Below are 19,370 nucleotides of genomic sequence, written 5' to 3' on the forward strand. Positions count from 1 at the left end.
TACAGGTCGCAGTCAAAGTCAAAGCAACACAATGATACGATAAAGATAATCTGGAAAACCCTGACACACCCTGTAGTTGTCACTTTTGGAAAAGACGAGCGTCCCTCCAATCATCGCCGGTGACGTGTTTTTCAGGCTCTGGAGACAGGAGCTCATGTCAGAAATGTCATTGTGAGTCGCGTTTGTTTCTGCGCCGGAGCCGTTCGTTCCCTTTGCATCCAAAGAATCTCAAAGGCGGATTATTTGTGTCGACAGGAGAGAGATTTGCTGCTACGATACCGACGTCGAGAATCTCTGAGGAGGAACAAAGCGTGAGGTCCTGTAAGGTGAGTCTGTTTGTTTGCGGCTGCTTGGTGTTGCGCAAGATGAAATGGCCTTTTTCTCGCTATCGTTCCTCTCGTCGATTCATCGTGAGGTGTCGCTTCAGTTTGTTCAGAGAGATGTTTGCTTCCGCGCCCGCAGGTCATCGAAACATTTTACGGCTACGACGAAGACGTGTTGGTGGACTCGGACGGATCGTCCTTGTCTTTTCACACCGACAGAACCCCCGACACGGAACCCGAAGAGGTAGCCCGCCATTTCTGCCAGCGTATTGGCACCAAACATTCCTCTTCAGCCTGGAATCGGACTCGTCTTTGCGTCGCGGGTGCTTTGTCGCCGGTCTGACTGATTCTGGTACTATTGGTGTGTGCATGAAGAGGCGGAGCTTCGCTACCGCCAGCTGACGCAAGAATATCAAGCGCTGCAACGAGCCTACGCTCTGCTAGCCCAGACCAGCGAAAGGGGACTACGACGCCGAGAAGGAGATCAAGGTGGCGCCCCTTCCCGCAACCCCCGGCCGGGTCGCAGCCTCCCCGTTCTCACCCAGCCTCGGGTGTTCTCTGGTCTGAAAGGAGGAGGAGGAGCCTCCCTCCTCCTCCTTTCAGACCAGAGAAAAGCTGATGGTAGAAATGGGTCACTATCAAAGCAGAGTAGCAGATCTGGAGTCAGCGCTGAAGCAACAAGGACAGGTAAGCTCATCAATGAGCACACCTTTTTCTCAGACAAAATAGCTACATTCTTCAGTCACTCATCCGTCTGGCATTACTGGACCAACCCCCCCCCCCCCCCCGAACGTGGCTGGGAAAATGCGGAGAAAAGCAAATGTCATTTTCCAGTCAACCAAAGAATTTGTGGATGAAAATGACACAACATTCCAAAGCTAGTTTGTCTCTTCTAGAATGTCAAGTGGGTGGAGGAGAAGCAGCTGCTGCGTCAGAGCAATCAGCAGTTGGCCGAAAAGGTGACGGAAAGAAAGGCGCTGGGCGGAGTCGCTTGGCGTCACACCTGTCGGGAAGCCCCGCAGATGAGGTCTGACTGTCTTTTCAGGTCAGGCGGATGGAGGCGGAAGAAGCGCGTCTGAAAGAGCACATCCAGGATATCCGAGACCAAAACGAACTGCTTGAGTTCCGCATCCTGGAGCTGGAGGTGGGAAGACTCGCACAAGCGTGTTGAGGCCAGAGATGTGACGGACGGACGGACGGACGGACGGATGCATGCCTCTGCCTTTCAGGAGAGGGAGTGGCGCTCCCCCGTCTTGAAGTTTCTGCAAGTCCGTTTCCCAGACGGCCTCAGCCCTTTGCAGATCTACTGCGAGGCCGAGGGCGTGAGCGTACGTAAGGCGTCCCTCGCAACCCTAACCTTAACCCGAGGTCCCAGAACACCTTACATTGCTCCTTGCGCCTTTCCCCCGGACATCGTCATCAGTGATCTGATGAAGAAGCTGGACATCCTGGGCTATAACGCCGTAAGTGTATGTCGAACTCCTTATGTTCGCACTCCACGAGACTCGGCGGCTCAAATGTGACTTTTGGAAGGCTTTGCGCTGAAAGAAGCTTGTTGACGCTGTGCCTTTGGGCTCTTGCAGAATCTCACCAGCGAGGAGCAGGTGGTCGTGATTCACGCCAGGACCCTTCTCACCCTAGCCGAGAAGGTAACGCGCACGTCCACGCACGCTCTCGCATTCTGCTTATGTGACAGCAGCCTTTCCTCAGTGGTTAGAATACATCAAAGTGACCAAGTCAACACTTCAACAGAAGATGTTGGACATTGAAAGTGAGAAGGTAGACAGACACGCGACATCAGCCAAGGGGAACTCCGGCAATGTGCCCCAACAATTCTGACCTTGAGCTGTGCTAGGATATGTTCTGCAAGCAGAAGGGCTACCTGGATGAAGAGTTGGACTTCAGGAAGTGTTCCATGGACCAGGCTCATAAGGTAAGCCGCCCTCAAATCTCCCGCCGGACCACTGATGGACGAGGATTGCGGCCCAGAGGATCCTGGAGCTGGAGGCCATGTTGTACGAGGCGCTACCGCAGCGGGACTGCCCCGCCACGGACGGCGAAAAAGCCAGCCACGCTGGCGTGAATGACGTGCTGACGGCGGATCAGAGAGAAGAGCTTAGGAGCGCCGTGGACCAATGGAAGCGAGCCCTGATGTGCGAGTTGAGGGAGCGCGACGCTTGCATCCTCCAAGAGAGAATGGATCTGCTGCACAGCGCGCAACAGGTAAGGGCCCAAAGCCAGCCCGGCACTTACTTGCACGCTTACTGGCTTTTGAATGCCACTTTCCATTTGTCCGTCCTAGAGGAACAAAGAGCTGAAAGAATTCATCGAAGCTCAGAAGAGACAAATCAAACAATTGGAGGAGAAGTTTCTGTTTCTCTTTCTATTCTTCTCCTTGGCCTTCATTCTGTGGCCCTAACACCAGCTGGTGAGTGAGCTCCAGCGGCACCGCACTCGACACCTCCGATACACTGCCAGCCGGTCTCAGACGTTGGCAGACGCTCCGATGCCAACGTATACCCCCCGCCACGGTGACAGAGGCACCGCGTCACACCGGCGCTCATCCAATCAGAAGGCAGGAAAAGCAAATTCACATGCAGGGCACTTTTGAACCAGAAGAGAGCGCCACAAAAAACGGTTGTTGCCCCAAACGCGCACTAAAAAGGGTCAGAATAACAAGAGTCCCACTGGCCAGCCGGGGCCACCCGTCCAGCTGTTTCTTCAGGGGGGAAAAAAATTGGAGTCACCGGTGAGTACATTTTGCATTTAGCTCTGCTTTTCTGCTTCTGTCTTCAAGTGTGTGGCATCCTGCGATCAAAGAGTCAGCCAACCCCAAAGCGGTTGACCTCAACGTCCCACCACCATGCCTACCAGAGCAGGTGACGTGATGCTTTGGACATCCTTCCGTCTCAGATGCCCAAAAGTACTCTTTGCCACATCTGCGGCAATACGGTGTCTTTTCAAAGGTGCAAATAAATCCAGCGTGGGCGGAACACGCACGTCTTCGGTTTTTCCCGCTTTGTTTGTGTGACAGCTGTTGTGAAAATTTTATACAAATAAAGTTGTATAGTACAGGTTTGGCCAAGCCGCAACTCCCGAACCGCATGCGGCTCTTTTATGTTCATATCAACATTTGTGTGTGTGTGTGTGGGGGGGGGGGGTTGTGCGTGTTGGCTTCACTTGAGTTCAATTTGGTATTTTGGTCAAAAGCGCATGTGGTGAAATTCCACAAAGTAGGATGGGCAAACACATTTCTTTAAACTATGAGTGTCAATTGGGCTCTCGAAATGGCAGGGAAAAGATGCACAGCAAAACGAAAATACGTAGATGAACACAGGACGTTTTAATCAGAGTGGGAAAGTTTCTATTTTTTGTTGAACGTGATGGCAAACCATTCTGCCTGATATGTCAGACCTCAGCGCATTTCAAAGATTCAAATCTTCAGCGCCATGCACTTCAGCTCACTCCATGCTAACATTGATCAGGCGTCGAACCCGCATCATCATGCTTAAGAGGTGGCCATGCTAACCAGTGCGCCATTATGTCAACGCATAATAACTAAGTCTACTGGTCAAAACAGCGGTTACTATATGACGTCGCTACGTCGTGGTCACGTGACGCAGACAAGACGTCAATGGACGTGGGCAGAGTTAACTTGTTTAAAAGGGAGTAGGCAGAAGAAATATTTAATTTATTTAAATCTATTTTGAGTGCACACCATTATGCCAATGCATAACAACTGTAAATCTACTAAACAAAACAGCGGTTGCTATATGACATCTGCCACGTCGTGGTCACGTGACATACGTGACGTCGATGGGCGTAACTTTCGCCGGAATTCAAATCCGCGGGGAGAGTTAACTTGTTTAAAAGAGAGTGGGCAGAAGAATTATTTAATTTATTTAAATCTATTTGGTGTGTGCGCCATTATGTCAATGCATAACAACTGTAAGTCTACTAAACAAAACAGCGGTTGCTATTTGACGTCTGCCACGTCGTGGTCACGTGACGCGGACGTGACGTCGACGCCTACTTTACATCCCACCGATCACAGGACTCCTCGGCTGCATAACCGTGCCCCCTTCCCAACCAATCGGATTTGCTATACGCGAAAACGACGCCAATGGAAAGAGCTTCCGCCCAAATTTAAATCCGTGGGCGTGGCTCGCAGCAGGAAGTAGGAAAATGGCGGCGATGTTGACAAAGACACAGCGGATGGTAACATACGACTAACAAGAGAAATATTTTTATTTTCTGCTTGCAACTGGACCGTCCAGAGCGTACACGGTAAGTACAACTCATCGTTTTTAAAAAGAAGTACTTTTGTTGCCCTGAAAAGCGAGTGAGCGTGGCGTTTGTGGGGGACGTCGAATTTCGACGATTCTTTCTGGTCAACGGTTGTAAATGATTGTGTTGATTAAAAAAGAAAACTTGATGTAACTCTACTTTTAACTGCCGTTTCAGATAGATTTGGAATTGCATCACATCCAATTTTGCCTAGAGCGTACACGGTAAGTAACACTCGTTGTGTTTAAGGAGATTTACGTTTGTAATAGCAGAAGTGTAGCCGCGTTGCGTTGTACGTGTGAATGTTGGTCCGGGCGAAATGTTAATGTTTAATTTCATTCCTTTAGGTTCCACGGTGTTTGTTGGCTGCAAGTTTTCCACTGCAAGAAGAGGCTCATATCATTGACCAGGAGCGAGCTACAATGGTGAGTAGCCATAACATTTATGTTAAACACTTCCTATTTCATGTCTAACAGTACTTGATTTAACAAATAACCATAAATAAATACAGTGTGGGCACTGAAGTTAACTTATGTGATTATACTGCCTAATCTGTCACCGAGTAGATTGTTGCAAAGTAATATAAGATCCAAAGTTGTAATTCAGAATAGTTTTCAAAAGAAGGCCATTAGAATTATATACAAGTCTGATTACCCTGAACAAGCTATTAATTAAATCACAAATTCTTCAATTCAAAGATTTGGTAGATTATCAGACAAATAATGTCTAACAGTAATTGATTTAACACATCACGATAAGTAGATTGAGTGTGGGCACTCTCAAGTTAACATATGTGATTATACTGCCTAATCTGTTACAGAGTATGTTGTTGCCAAGTAATGTAGAATAGATCCAAAGTAGTAATCCAGAATAGTTTTGAAGAGGCCATTAGAATGATAAACAAATCTGATTACCTTGAACATAATAACAAGCTAAGTGTTTAATATGTCCTATGAAGTCAAAATTGGGCACCATCATGTGGTGAAATTTGGAATTGCATCACATCCAATTTTGCCTGGGAACAAACAGATTACATAAATCTTAGTTTTGAATAAGCCACTCCTTCTCAAACAAGTAAACTCTGCCCATTTTGCGCAGTAGATGTTCTGTTAATATCTAGTATTTATACAAAGTCATAATTTAAATTGCTTTCAACCTTCATTCATCGGTTCAACCAACATTACTCGCTCTTATTACCAACTTGTATTGATTTAACTAAGCGTTTAATACTTCCTATCAGGTCTCAAATCGAGATTTGGCAAAATACAATTTCAGCAAATCCAATTTTGCCAGGGAACAAAAATAGATTAAATAAACTAAATAAGTCCTCTTCCCATTAAATAAATCAGAAAAGTCTGTCTTGTAACCAGTCCTCTTCAAACAAGTAAAGTCTGCCCATTTTGTGCCGTAGATTTTGTGTCTATGCCTAGTATTTAAACAAAATCATAATTTAAACGACTTCTTTCCTTCATTCACTTTGGAAATTTGGAATTGCAGCAAATCGAATTTTGGCAGGGAACAAAAATAGATCAATTAAACTAAATAAGTCTTCTTCCCATTAAATAAATTAAAAAAGTCTGTCTTGTAACCAGTCCTTTTCAAACAAGTAAAGTCTGCCCATTTTGTGCCGTCGATTTTGTGTTAATGCCTAGTATTTATACAAAATCATAATTTAAAGGACTTCATTCCTTCATTCACTTTGGAAATTTGGAATTGCAGCACATCAAATTTTGCCTGGGAAGAAAAGTAGATTAAATAAATTTAATAAGTCTTACTACTTCCCATTAAATAAATTAAATACGTCTTACTTGTTCCCACTCCTTTTCAAAACAGTAGTTTAAAACGAGGGCCCTTCACTCAATCTTTAACCTCAACCCCGCACGTTGTGTTGTATCTGTGAATGTTGGTTGTGGCCAAATGATAGTTTTCTTTCATTCGTTTAGGTTCCAAGAAAACTTGATGTAACTCTACTTTTAACTGCCGTTTCAGATAAGCGGGTATTACGTCGCAGTCAAATGCCGCGGATATGACGTAATTGCCCGAACCTCCGCCAAAATTCAAATCTGTTGGCGCGATGGCCGTGAGCCACTGAGCAGCGACGATTATCAACAGAAATATCTTTATTTTCTGCTTGCAACTGGACCGTCTAGAGCGTACACGGTAAGTAACACTCATTGTGTTTAAGGAGATTTACGTTTGTAATAGCAGAAGTGTAGCCGCGTTGCGTTGTACGTGTGAAAATTGGTCGAGGCGAAATGTTAATGTTTAATTTCATTCCTTTAGGTTCCACGGTGTTTGTTGGCTGCAAGTTTTCCACTGCAAGAAGAGGCTCGTATCATTGATCAGGAGCGAGCTACAATGGTGAGTAGCCATAACATTTATGTTAAACACTTCCTATTTCATGTCTAACAGTACTTGATTTAACAAATAACCATAAATAAATACAGTGTGGGCACTGAAGTTAACATATGTGATTATACTGCCTAATCTGTCACGGAGTAGATTGTTGCAAAGTAATATAAGATCCAAAGTTGTAATTCAGAATAGTTTTCAAAAGAAGGCCATTAGAATTATATACAAGTCTGATTACCCTGAACAAGCTATTAATTAAATCACAAATTCTTCAATTCAAAGATTTGGTAGATTATCAGACAAATAATGTCTAACAGTAATTGATTTAACACATCACGATAAGTAGATTGAGTGTGGGCACTCTCAAGTTAACATATGTGATTATACTGCCTAATCTGTTACAGAGTATGTTGTTGCCAAGTAATGTAGAATAGATCCAAAGTAGTAATCCAGAATAGTTTTGAAGAGGCCATTAGAATGATAAACAAATCTGATTACCTTGAACATAATAACAAGCTAAGTGTTTAATATGTCCTATGAAGTCAAAATTGGGCACCATCATGTGGTGAAATTTGGAATTGCATCACATCCAATTTTGCCTGGGAACAAACAGATTACATAAATCTTAGTTTTGAATAAGCCACTCCTTCTCAAACAAGTAAACTCTGCCCATTTTGCGCAGTAGATGTTCTGTTAATATCTAGTATTTATACAAAGTCATAATTTAAATTGCTTTCAACCTTCATTCATCGGTTCAACCAACATTACTCGCTCTTATTACCAACTTGTATTGATTTAACTAAGCGTTTAATACTTCCTATCAGGTCTCAAATCGAGATTTGGCAAAATACAATTTCAGCAAATCCAATTTTGCCAGGGAACAAAAATAGATTAAATAAACTAAATAAGTCCTCTTCCCATTAAAAAAATCAGAAAAGTCTGTCTTGTAACCAGTCCTCTTCAAACAAGTAAAGTCTGCCCATTTTGTGCCGTAGATTTTGTGTCTATGCCTAGTATTTAAACAAAATCATAATTTAAACGACTTCTTTCCTTCATTCACTTTGGAAATTTGGAATTGCAGCAAATCGAATTTTGGCAGGGAACAAAAATAGATCAATTAAACTAAATAAGTCTTCTTCCCATTAAATAAATTAAAAAAGTCTGTCTTGTAACCAGTCCTTTTCAAACAAGTAAAGTCTGCCCATTTTGTGCCGTCGATTTTGTGTTAATGCCTAGTATTTATACAAAATCATAATTTAAAGGACTTCATTCCTTCATTCACTTTGGAAATTTGGAATTGCAGCACATCAAATTTTGCCTGGGAAGAAAAGTAGATTAAATAAATTTAATAAGTCTTACTACTTCCCATTAAATAAATTAAATACGTCTTACTTGTTCCCACTCCTTTTCAAAACAGTAGTTTAAAACGAGGGCCCTTCACTCAATCTTTAACCCCAACCCCGCACGTTGTGTTGTATCTGTGAATGTTGGCTGTGGCCAAATGATAGTTTTCTTTCATTCGTTTAGGTTCCAAGAAAACTTGATGTAACTCTACTTTTAACTGCCGTTTCAGATAAGCGGGTATTACGTCGCAGTCATGTGCCGTGGATATGACGTAATTGCCCGAACCTCCGCCAAAATTCAAATCTGTTGGCGCGATGGCCGTGAGCCACTGAGCAGCGACGATTATCAACAGAAATATCTTTATTTTCTGCTTGCAACTGGACCGTCTAGAGCGTACACGGTAAGTAACACTCATTGTGTTTAAGGAGATTTACGTTTGTAATAGCAGAAGTGTAGCCGCGTTGCGTTGTACGTGTGAAAATTGGTCGAGGCGAAATGTTAATGTTTAATTTCATTCCTTTAGGTTCCACGGTGTTTGTTGGCTGCAAGTTTTCCACTGCAAGAAGAGGCTCGTATCATTGATCAGGAGCGAGCTACAATGGTGAGTAGCCATAACATTTATGTTAAACACTTCCTATTTCATGTCTAACAGTACTTGATTTAACAAATAACCATAAATAAATACAGTGTGGGCACTGAAGTTAACATATGTGATTATACTGCCTAATCTGTCACGGAGTAGATTGTTGCAAAGTAATATAAGATCCAAAGTTGTAATTCAGAATAGTTTTCAAAAGAAGGCCATTAGAATTATATACAAGTCTGATTACCCTTAACATAACAACAAGCTATTAATTAAATCACAAATTCTTCAATTCAAAGATTTGGTAGATTATCAGACAAATAATGTCTAACAGTAATTGATTTAACACATCACGATAAGTAGATTGAGTGTGGGCACTCTCAAGTTAACAGATATGATTATACTGCCTAATCTGTTACAGAGTATGTTGTTGCCAAGTAATGTAGAATAGATCCAAAGTAGTAATCCAGAATAGTTTTGAAGAGGCCATTAGAATAATAAACAAATCTGATTACCTTGAACATAATAACAAGCTAAGTGTTTAATATGTCCTATGAAGTCAAAATTGGGCACCATCATGTGGTGAAATTTGGAATTGCATCACATCCAATTTTGCCTGGGAACAAACAGATTAAATAAATCTTAGTTTTGAATAAGCCACTCCTTCTCAAACAAGTAAACTCTGCCCATTTCGCGCAGTAGATGTTCTGTTAATATCTAGTATTTATACAAAGTCATAATTTAAATTGCTTTCAACCTTCATTCATCGGTTCAACCAACATTACTCGCTCTTATTACCAACTTGTATTGATTTAACTAAGCGTTTAATACTTCCTATCAGGTCTCAAGGCAAGATTTGGCAAAATACAATTTCAGCAAATCCAATTTTGCCAGGGAACAAAAATAGATTAAATAAACTAAATAAGTCTTCTTCCCATTAAATAAATCAGAAAAGTCTGTCTTGTAACCAGTCCTCTTCAAACAAGTAAAGTCTGCCCATTTTGTGCCGTAGATTTTGTGTCTATGCCTAGTATTTAAACAAAATCATAATTTAAACGACTTCTTTCCTTCATTCACTTTGGAAATTTGGAATTGCAGCAAATCGAATTTTGGCAGGGAACAAAAATAGATCAATTAAACTAAATAAGTCTTCTTCCCATTAAATAAATTAAAAAAGTCTGTCTTGTAACCAGTCCTTTTCAAACAAGTAAAGTCTGCCCATTTTGTGCCGTCGATTTTGTGTTAATGCCTAGTATTTATACAAAATCATAATTTAAAGGACTTCATTCCTTCATTCACTTTGGAAATTTGGAATTGCAGCACATCAAATTTTGCCTGGGAAGAAAAGTAGATTAAATAAATTTAATAAGTCTTACTACTTCCCATTAAATAAATTAAATACGTCTTACTTGTTCCCACTCCTTTACAAAAAAGTAGTTTCAAACGAGGTCCCTTCACTCAACCTTTAACCCTATTTATTCACCTTCTAGGCTAAGTGTTAAAGGCTAAGTGTTAAAGGCTAAGTGTTAAAGGCTAAGTGTTAGAGGCTAAGTGCCAGAGGCTAGGCGCCAGAGGCGAGTTTTTGTGGGCTGAAGTTTTAGTGGGGTTAGTGTGAATACAATCCAAAAGAATACAACAGAATACAATACAATAGAATATAATACATAGATTAAATTCAATAGCTCTTACTACTTCCCATTAAATAAATTAAATACGTCTTACTTGTTCCCAATCCTTTTCAAAAAAGTAGTTTAAAACGAGGGCCCTTCACTCAACCTTTAACCTCAACCCCGCACGTCACATTGTGTTGTATCTGTGAATGTTGGTTGTGGCCAAATGATAGTTTTCTTTCATTCGTTTAGGTTCCACGGTGTTTGTTGGCTATGTTTTCCACTGTCAGAAGGATGAAAATACAAAGTACAACGCTTGGACGTGGGCGAAGACGTCACCGGTGAGTCCTTCCTTCCTATTTATTTACCTTCTAGATGCTAGAGGCTAAGTGTTAGAGGCTAAGTGTTAGAGGCTAAGTGTTAAACACAATACGAACAACACAACGATACTGCACTGAACAACACGATACCGCACTGAGAAACACGATACCGCACTGAACAACACGATACCGCACTGAACAACACCATGCCGCACTGAACACCATGCCACACTGAACAACACCATCCCGCACTGAACAACACCATGCCGCACTAAACAACACCATGCCGCACTGAACAACACCATGCCTCACTGAACGACACCATGCCGCACTGAAAGACACCATGCCGCACTGAACGACACCATGCCGCACTGAAAGACACCATCCCGCACTGAACACCATGCCGCACTGAACAACACCATCCTGCACTGAACAACACCATCCCGCACTGAACAACACCATGCCGCACTGAACAACGTTATGCCGCACTGAACATTATGCCGCACTGAACAACACCATGCCGCACTGAACAACACCATGCCGCACTGAACAACATTATGCCGCACTGAACAACACCATGCCGCACTGAACAACACCATCCCGCACTGAACAACACCATGCCGCACTGAACAACATTATGCCGCACTGAACAACACCATGCCGCACTGAACAACACCATCCTGCACTGAACAACACCATTCCGCATTGAACACCATGCCGCACTGAACAACACCATCCCGCACTGAACAACACCATCCCGCACTGAACAACACCATGCCGCACTGAACAACATTATGCCGCACTGAACAACATTATGCCGCACTGAACAACACCATGCCGCACTGAACAACACCATGCCGCACTGAACAACACCATGCCGCACTGAACAACATTATAACGCACTGAACAACACCATCCCGCACTGAACAACACCATGCCGCACTAAACAACATTATGCCGCACTGAACAACATTATGCCGAAATGAACAACACCATGCCTCACTGAACAACACCATGCCGCACTGAACAACACCATCCTGCACTGAACAACACCATCCCGCACTGAACAACACCATGCCGCACTGAACAACACCATGCCGCACTGAACAACACCATGCCGCAATGAACAACACCATCCCGCACTGAACAACATTATGCCGCACTGAACAACATTATGCCGCACTGAACAACATTATGCCGCACTGAACAACATTATGCCGCACTGAACAACACCATGCCGCACTGAACAACACCATCCTGCACTGAACAACACCATCCCGCACTGAACAACACCATGCCGCATTAAACAACACCATGCCGCACTGAACAACACCATCCTGCACTGAACAACACCATGCCGCACTGAACAACACCATGCCGCACTGAACAACACCATGCCGCACTGAACAACATTATGCCGCACTGAACAACATTATGCCGCACTAAACAACATTATGTCGCACTGAACAACACCATGCCGCAATGAACAACACCATGCTGCACTGAACAACATTATGCCGCACTGAACAACACGATCCCGCATTGAACAACACCATCCCGCAGTGAACAACACCATGCCGCATTGAACAACACCATGCCGCACTGAACAACACCATGCTGCACTGAACAACATTATGCTGCACTGAACAACACGATCCTGCATTGAACAACACCATGCCGCACTGAACAACACCATCCTGCACTGAACAACACCATGCCGCACTGAACAACACCATGCCGCACTGAACAACATTATGCCGCACTGAAAAACACCATGCCGCACTGAACAACACCATCCCGCACTGAACAACACCATGCCGCATTGAACAACACCATGCCGCACTGAACAACACCATGCTGCACTGAACAACATTATGCTGCACTGAACAACACGAACCTGCATTGAACAACACCATGCCGCACTGAACAACACCATCCTGCACTGAACAACACCATCCTGCACTGAACAACACCACCCCGCACTGAACAACATGATCCCGCATTGAACAACACCATCCCGCACTGAACAACACCATGCCGCACTGAACAACACCATTCCGCACTGAACAACACCATGCCGCACTGAACAACACCATGCCGCACTGAACAACACCATGCCGCACTGAACAACACCATGCCGCACTGAACAACATTATGCCGCACTGAACAACACCATGCCGCACTGAACAACACCATCCCGCACTGAACAACACCATGCCGCATTGAACAACACCATGCCGCACTGAACAACACCATCCTGCACTGAACAACACCATCCCGCACTAAACAACACCATGCCGCACTGAACAACATTATGGCGCACTGGACAACATTATGCCGCACTGAACAACACCATGTTGCACTGAACAACATTATGCTGCAGTGAAAAACACGATCCTGCATTGAACAACACCATGCCGCACTGAACAACACCATCCTGCACTGAACAACACCATGCCGCACTGAACAACACCATGCCGCACTGAACAACATTATGCCGCACTGAAAAACACCATGCCGCACTGAACAACACCATCCCGCACTGAACAACACCATGCCGCATTGAACAACACCATGCCGCACTGAACAACACCATGCTGCACTGAACAACATTATGCTGCACTGAACAACACGATCCTGCATTGAACAACACCATGCCGCACTGAACAACACCATCCTGCACTGAACAACACCATCCTGCACTGAACAACACCACCCCGCACTGAACAACATGATCCCGCATTGAACAACACCATCCCGCACTGAACAACACCATGCCGCACTGAACAACACCATTCCGCACTGAACAACACCATGCCGCACTGAACAACACCATGCCGCACTGAACAACACCATGCCGCACTGAACAACACCATGCCGCACTGAACAACACCATGCCGCACTGAACAACACCATGCCGCACTGAACAACACCATGCCGCACTGAACAACATTATGCCGCACTGAACAACACCATGCCGCACTTAACAACACCATCCCGCACTGAACAACACCATGCCGCATTGAACAACACCATGCCGCACTGAACAACACCATCCTGCACTGAACAACACCATCCCGCACTAAAAAACACCATGCCGCACTGAACAACATTATGGCGCACTGGACAACATTATGCCGCACTGAACAACACCATGCTGCACTGAACAACATTATGCTGCACTGAACAACACGATCCTGCATTGAACAACACCATGCCGCACTGAACAACACCATCCTGCACTGAACAACACCATGCCGCACTGAACAACACCATGCCGCACTGAACAACATTATGCCGCACTGAAAAACACCATGCCGCACTGAACAACACCATCCCGCACTGAACAACACCATGCCGCATTGAACAACACCATGCCGCACTGAACAACACCATGCTGCACTGAACAACATTATGCTGCACTGAACAACACGATCCTGCATTGAACAACACCATGCCGCACTGAACAACACCATCCTGCACTGAACAACACCATCCTGCACTGAACAACACCACCCCGCACTGAACAACATGATCCCGCATTGAACAACACCATCCCGCACTGAACAACACCATGCCGCACTGAACAACACCATTCCGCACTGAACAACACCATGCCGCACTGAACAACACCATGCCGCACTGAACAACACCATGCCGCACTGAACAACACCATGCCGCACTGAACAACATTATAACGCACTGAACAACACCATGCCGCACTGAACAACACCATCCCGCACTGAACAACACCATGCCGCATTGAACAACACCATGCCGCACTGAACAACACCATCCTGCACTGAACAACACCATCCCGCACTAAACAACACCATGCCACACTGAACAACATTATGGCGCACTGGACAACATTATGCCGCACTGAACAACACCATGCCGCACTGAACAACACCATGCCGCACTGAACAACACCATGCCGCACTGAACAACACCATGCCGCACTGAACAACATTATGCCGCACTGAACAACACCATGCCGCACTGAACAACACCATGCCGCACTGAACAACACGATCCCGCATCGAACAACACCATCCTGCACTGAACAACACCATGCCGCACTGAACAACACCATGCCGCACTGAACAACACCATTCCACACTGAACAACACCATGCCGCACTGAACAACACCATCCTGCACTGAACAACACCATCCCGCACTGAACAACACCATGCCGCATTGAACAACACCATGCCGCACTGAACAACACCATCCTGCACTGAACAACACCATGCCGCACTGAACAACACCATGCCGCACTGAACAACACCATGCCGCACTGAACAACACCATGCCGCACTGAACAACATTATGCCGCACTAAACAACATTATGTCGCACTGAACAACACCATGCCGCACTGAACAACACCATGCTGCACTGAACAACATTATGCCGCACTGAACAACACGATCCCGCATTGAACAACACCATCCCGCAGTGAACAACACCATGCCGCATTGAACAACACCATGCCGCACTGAACAACACCATGCTGCACTGAACAACATTATGCTGCACTGAACAACACGATCCTGCATTGAACAACACCATGCCGCACTGAACAACACCATCCTGCACTGAACAACACCTTTCCACACTGAACAACACCATGCCGCACTGAACAACATTATGCCGCACTGAACAACACCATGCCGCACTGAACAACACCATGCCGCACTGAACAACACCATGCCGCACTGAACAACACCATGCCGCAATGAACAACACCATCCCGCACTGAACAACACCATGCCGCATTGAACAACACCATGCCGCACTGAACAACACCATCCCGCACTGAACAACACCACCCCGCACTGAACAACACGATCCCGCATTGAACAACACCATCCCGGACTGAACAACACCATGCCGCACTGAACAACACCATTCCGCACTGAACAACACCATGCCGCACTGAACAACACCATGCCGCACTGAACAACACCATGCCGCACTGAACAACACCATGCCGCACTGAACAACATTATGCCGCACTGAACAACACCATGCCGCACTGAACAACACCATACCGCACTGAACAGCACCATGCCGCATTGAACAACACCATGCCGCACTGAACAACACCATCCTGCACTGAACAACACCATCCCGCACTGAACAACACCATGCCGCACTGAACAACATTATGGCGCACTGAACAACATTATGCCGCACTGAACAACACCATGCCGCACTGAACAACACCATGCCGCACTGAACAACACCATGCCGCACTGAACAACATTATGCCGCACTGAACAACATTATGCCGCACTGAACAACACCATGCCGCACTGAACAACACCATGCCGCACTGAACAACACCATGCCGCACTGAACAACACGACGTCGCACTGAACAACACGACGCCGCACAGAACAACACGACGCCGCACAGAATAACACAATACCGCACAGAACAACACAATACCGCACAAACCGTTTTAGATAATATTACGTCGCAGTCATGTGACGCGGACATGACGTCAATAGGCGGAACTCACGGCAAAATTATAATCCGTGGGCGTGGCTTGCAACAGGAAGTAGGAAAGCGGCAGTTCTGGCAAACAAGACACAGCGGTTAGTAACACGATGACTAACAAGGCAAATATTTTTGTTTACAGCTTGCAACTTGACCGTCTAGAGCGTACAAGGTAATTACAACTGTTTTTTTTTTAGCCCTGAAAAGCGAGGGAGTGTGGCGTTTGGGAGGAATGTCGAACTCGGCGTCTGCTTCCAGCCACAGACGCCAAATTTCGACGATTATTTCGACTGGTCAACGGTTGTAAATTATTGCGTTGACTAAAAACTTTATTTAACTCTACTCTTAACTTTGCCGTTTCAGATATGCGGGTATTACACCGCGGAAATGACGTCAATAGGCTGAACTCTCGCCAAAATTCAAATCTGTGGGCGCAATGGCCTTGAGCGAGACACCGGATACAAACACGACGATTATCAACAGAAATATCTTTATTTTCCGCTTGCAAGTGGACCGTCTAGAGCGTACACGGTAAGTACAACTCATTGTGTTTAAAAAGATTTACGTTTGTGTAGTTTGCGTTGCGTTGTATCTGTGAATGTTGGTTGAGGCTAAATGTTAATGTTTAATTTCATTCCTTTAGGTTCCACGGTGTTTGTTGGCTGTATGTTTTCCACTGCAAGAAGAGGCTCGTATCATTGACCAGCAGGAGCTACAATGGTGAGTACCCCTTTCGTCTTCCATTTATGTTAAACACTTCCTATTTCATGTCTAACAGTACTCGATTTAACAAATAACCATAAATAAATACAGTGTGGGCAGTCACGTTAACATATGTGATTATCCTGCCTAATATGTTTATCACAAATATGTCACTAATCACTAATATGTTTATTTGTTTATCACAACACCTTTGGACCTTCAGCAATCGATTATTTACCTTCATCTACATAGAGACAGAACGATGGTGTCTTAAACATCTCATTCATTTCACCAAATAACTTCACGCAGGTGGATAACGGCCGTCTCGGTCACGCTATGTTGCGTGATGCAGTTTTGAAGAACCAAATGCATTTATTCAATGAATAAGTCAAGCTAGTTCTATGTTTATGATGTTGTAAGTTACGGTACCGATTGAAGTTGAGTTCGAAGCCAGTGGAAAACAGCGCTGCGTTTGTGCTCTCCAGGTACAAATGTTGTGATCTCTGACTGACGACCGGGCGAGACTCGAGTAAGAGATGTCCAAACGAGCTCCGGCAGGGCGGGCCAAGGCGGAGCGAACGGACGCCCTTCAGGCCGCCAATGACGAGCTGAGAACCAAACTGATGGACGTCCAGTTAGAACTTCAGCAGGAGAAGAACAAGGTGAAAACCTCAACAGACAGACACTGCCTGCCTCCCTGCCTGCCTCCCTGCCTGCCTCCCTGCCTGCCTCCCTCCCTCCCAGTTTTCCCGATGTAGATTAGACATGCGTGTGCCATGACTGTGTCAGCCTACATCAACAAATGCACCGAGGACGTCAGCACCACTAAGAATATCATCACCCGGGGCAACCAACGACCCTGGATGACTGAGGAGGTACGTCAAACGCTACGAGCGCGGAACTCTGCCTTCAAGTCTGGCGACAAGGAGACACTGAGGACAGCGAGAGCCAACTTGAACCGTGCCATCAGGATAGCGAAGCGAGACCGCAGTCGAAAATTTCAGGATCGTTTCCACGACGTCAAAAACATCAGGAGTATGTGGCAAGGCATACGGGCGATTACAGACTACAACTCACCCTCCCCCCCCCCCCGGTGGGTGTAGTTGATGCTGACTTTCTAAATGGTCTAAATAACTTCTTTGGGAGGTTCGAGGCACTAAACGGCACTCCAGCAGTTAAAACTGTCCCCCATCAGGAAGAGGAGGTACTCTGCCTTGACTCCGCCGATGTGTTGAAGACCCTGAGGAGAGTCAACCCCTGTAAGGCCCCTGGCCCCGACAACATTCCTGGGCGTGTGTTCAGGGAATGTGCAAGTCATCTGGCTGGGGTCATCACAGACATTTTTAACACCTCGCTGGGCCAAGCCACAGTGCCGGCGTGCTTTAAGACTGCCTCCATCATTCCGGTGCCGAAGAAACCTCAAATCACCTCATTTAATGATTACCGGCCTGTTGCACTGACTCCGGTTATGATGAAGTGCTTCGAAAGGCTGCTTAAAGGTCACATCGTTTCCAGACTCCCCCTATTATTTGACCCGTTCCAGTTTGCCGACCGGCAAAACCGCTCCACTCAGGACGCCATCTCCTCCGTTCTTCACCTGAGCCTGGCTCACCTGGAGGAGAAGAACACCCATGTGCGGAGGCTGTTCCTGGACTTCAGCTCAGCGTTTAACACCATCATCCCACAGCATCTGGTAGGAAAATTGGAACACCTGGGCTTCAACACCCCCCTTCGCAACTGGCTGCTAGACTTCCTCACCAACAGACCTCAGTCAGTCCGGGTCGGACAGAACACCTCTGATGTCATCACCCTCAGCACAGGCTCCCTTCAGGGCTGCGTCCTGAGCCCCCTGCTGTGCACCCTGATGACACACGACTGCGTCCTCAGGTTCACCACCAATCACATCGTGAAGTCAGCAGACGACACAACGGTGGTGGGGCTCATCAGAGACAACAACGACCTGGACTACAGAGAGGAGGTGGAGCAGCTGGTGGGCTGGTGCAGAGAAAACAGCCTGATCCTGAATGAGGAGAAGATGAAGGAGATCATCGTCGACTTCAGGAAAAAACAGCCTCACCACGCTCCACTGATCATCAACAGCTCAGCTGTGGAGGTGGTCAGCACCACCAAATTCCTGGGGGTCCACATCACAGAAGACCTCACCTGGACTATGAACACTACGGCACTGGTCAAGAGGGCACAGAAGCGCTTGTACTTCCTGCGGAGGATGAGGAGAGCCCACCTGCCCCCACCCATCATGAGGACGTTCTACAGGAGCACCATAGAGAGCATTCTGACAAGCTGTCTCTCTGTGTGGTGTGGAGGCTGCACCGCCTCCGA

Source organism: Syngnathus floridae, chromosome 17, assembly GCF_059516105.1.
Source record: "Syngnathus floridae isolate MCC-2025c chromosome 17, RoL_Sflo_1.0, whole genome shotgun sequence".
Lineage (NCBI taxonomy): Eukaryota > Metazoa > Chordata > Actinopteri > Syngnathiformes > Syngnathidae > Syngnathus > Syngnathus floridae.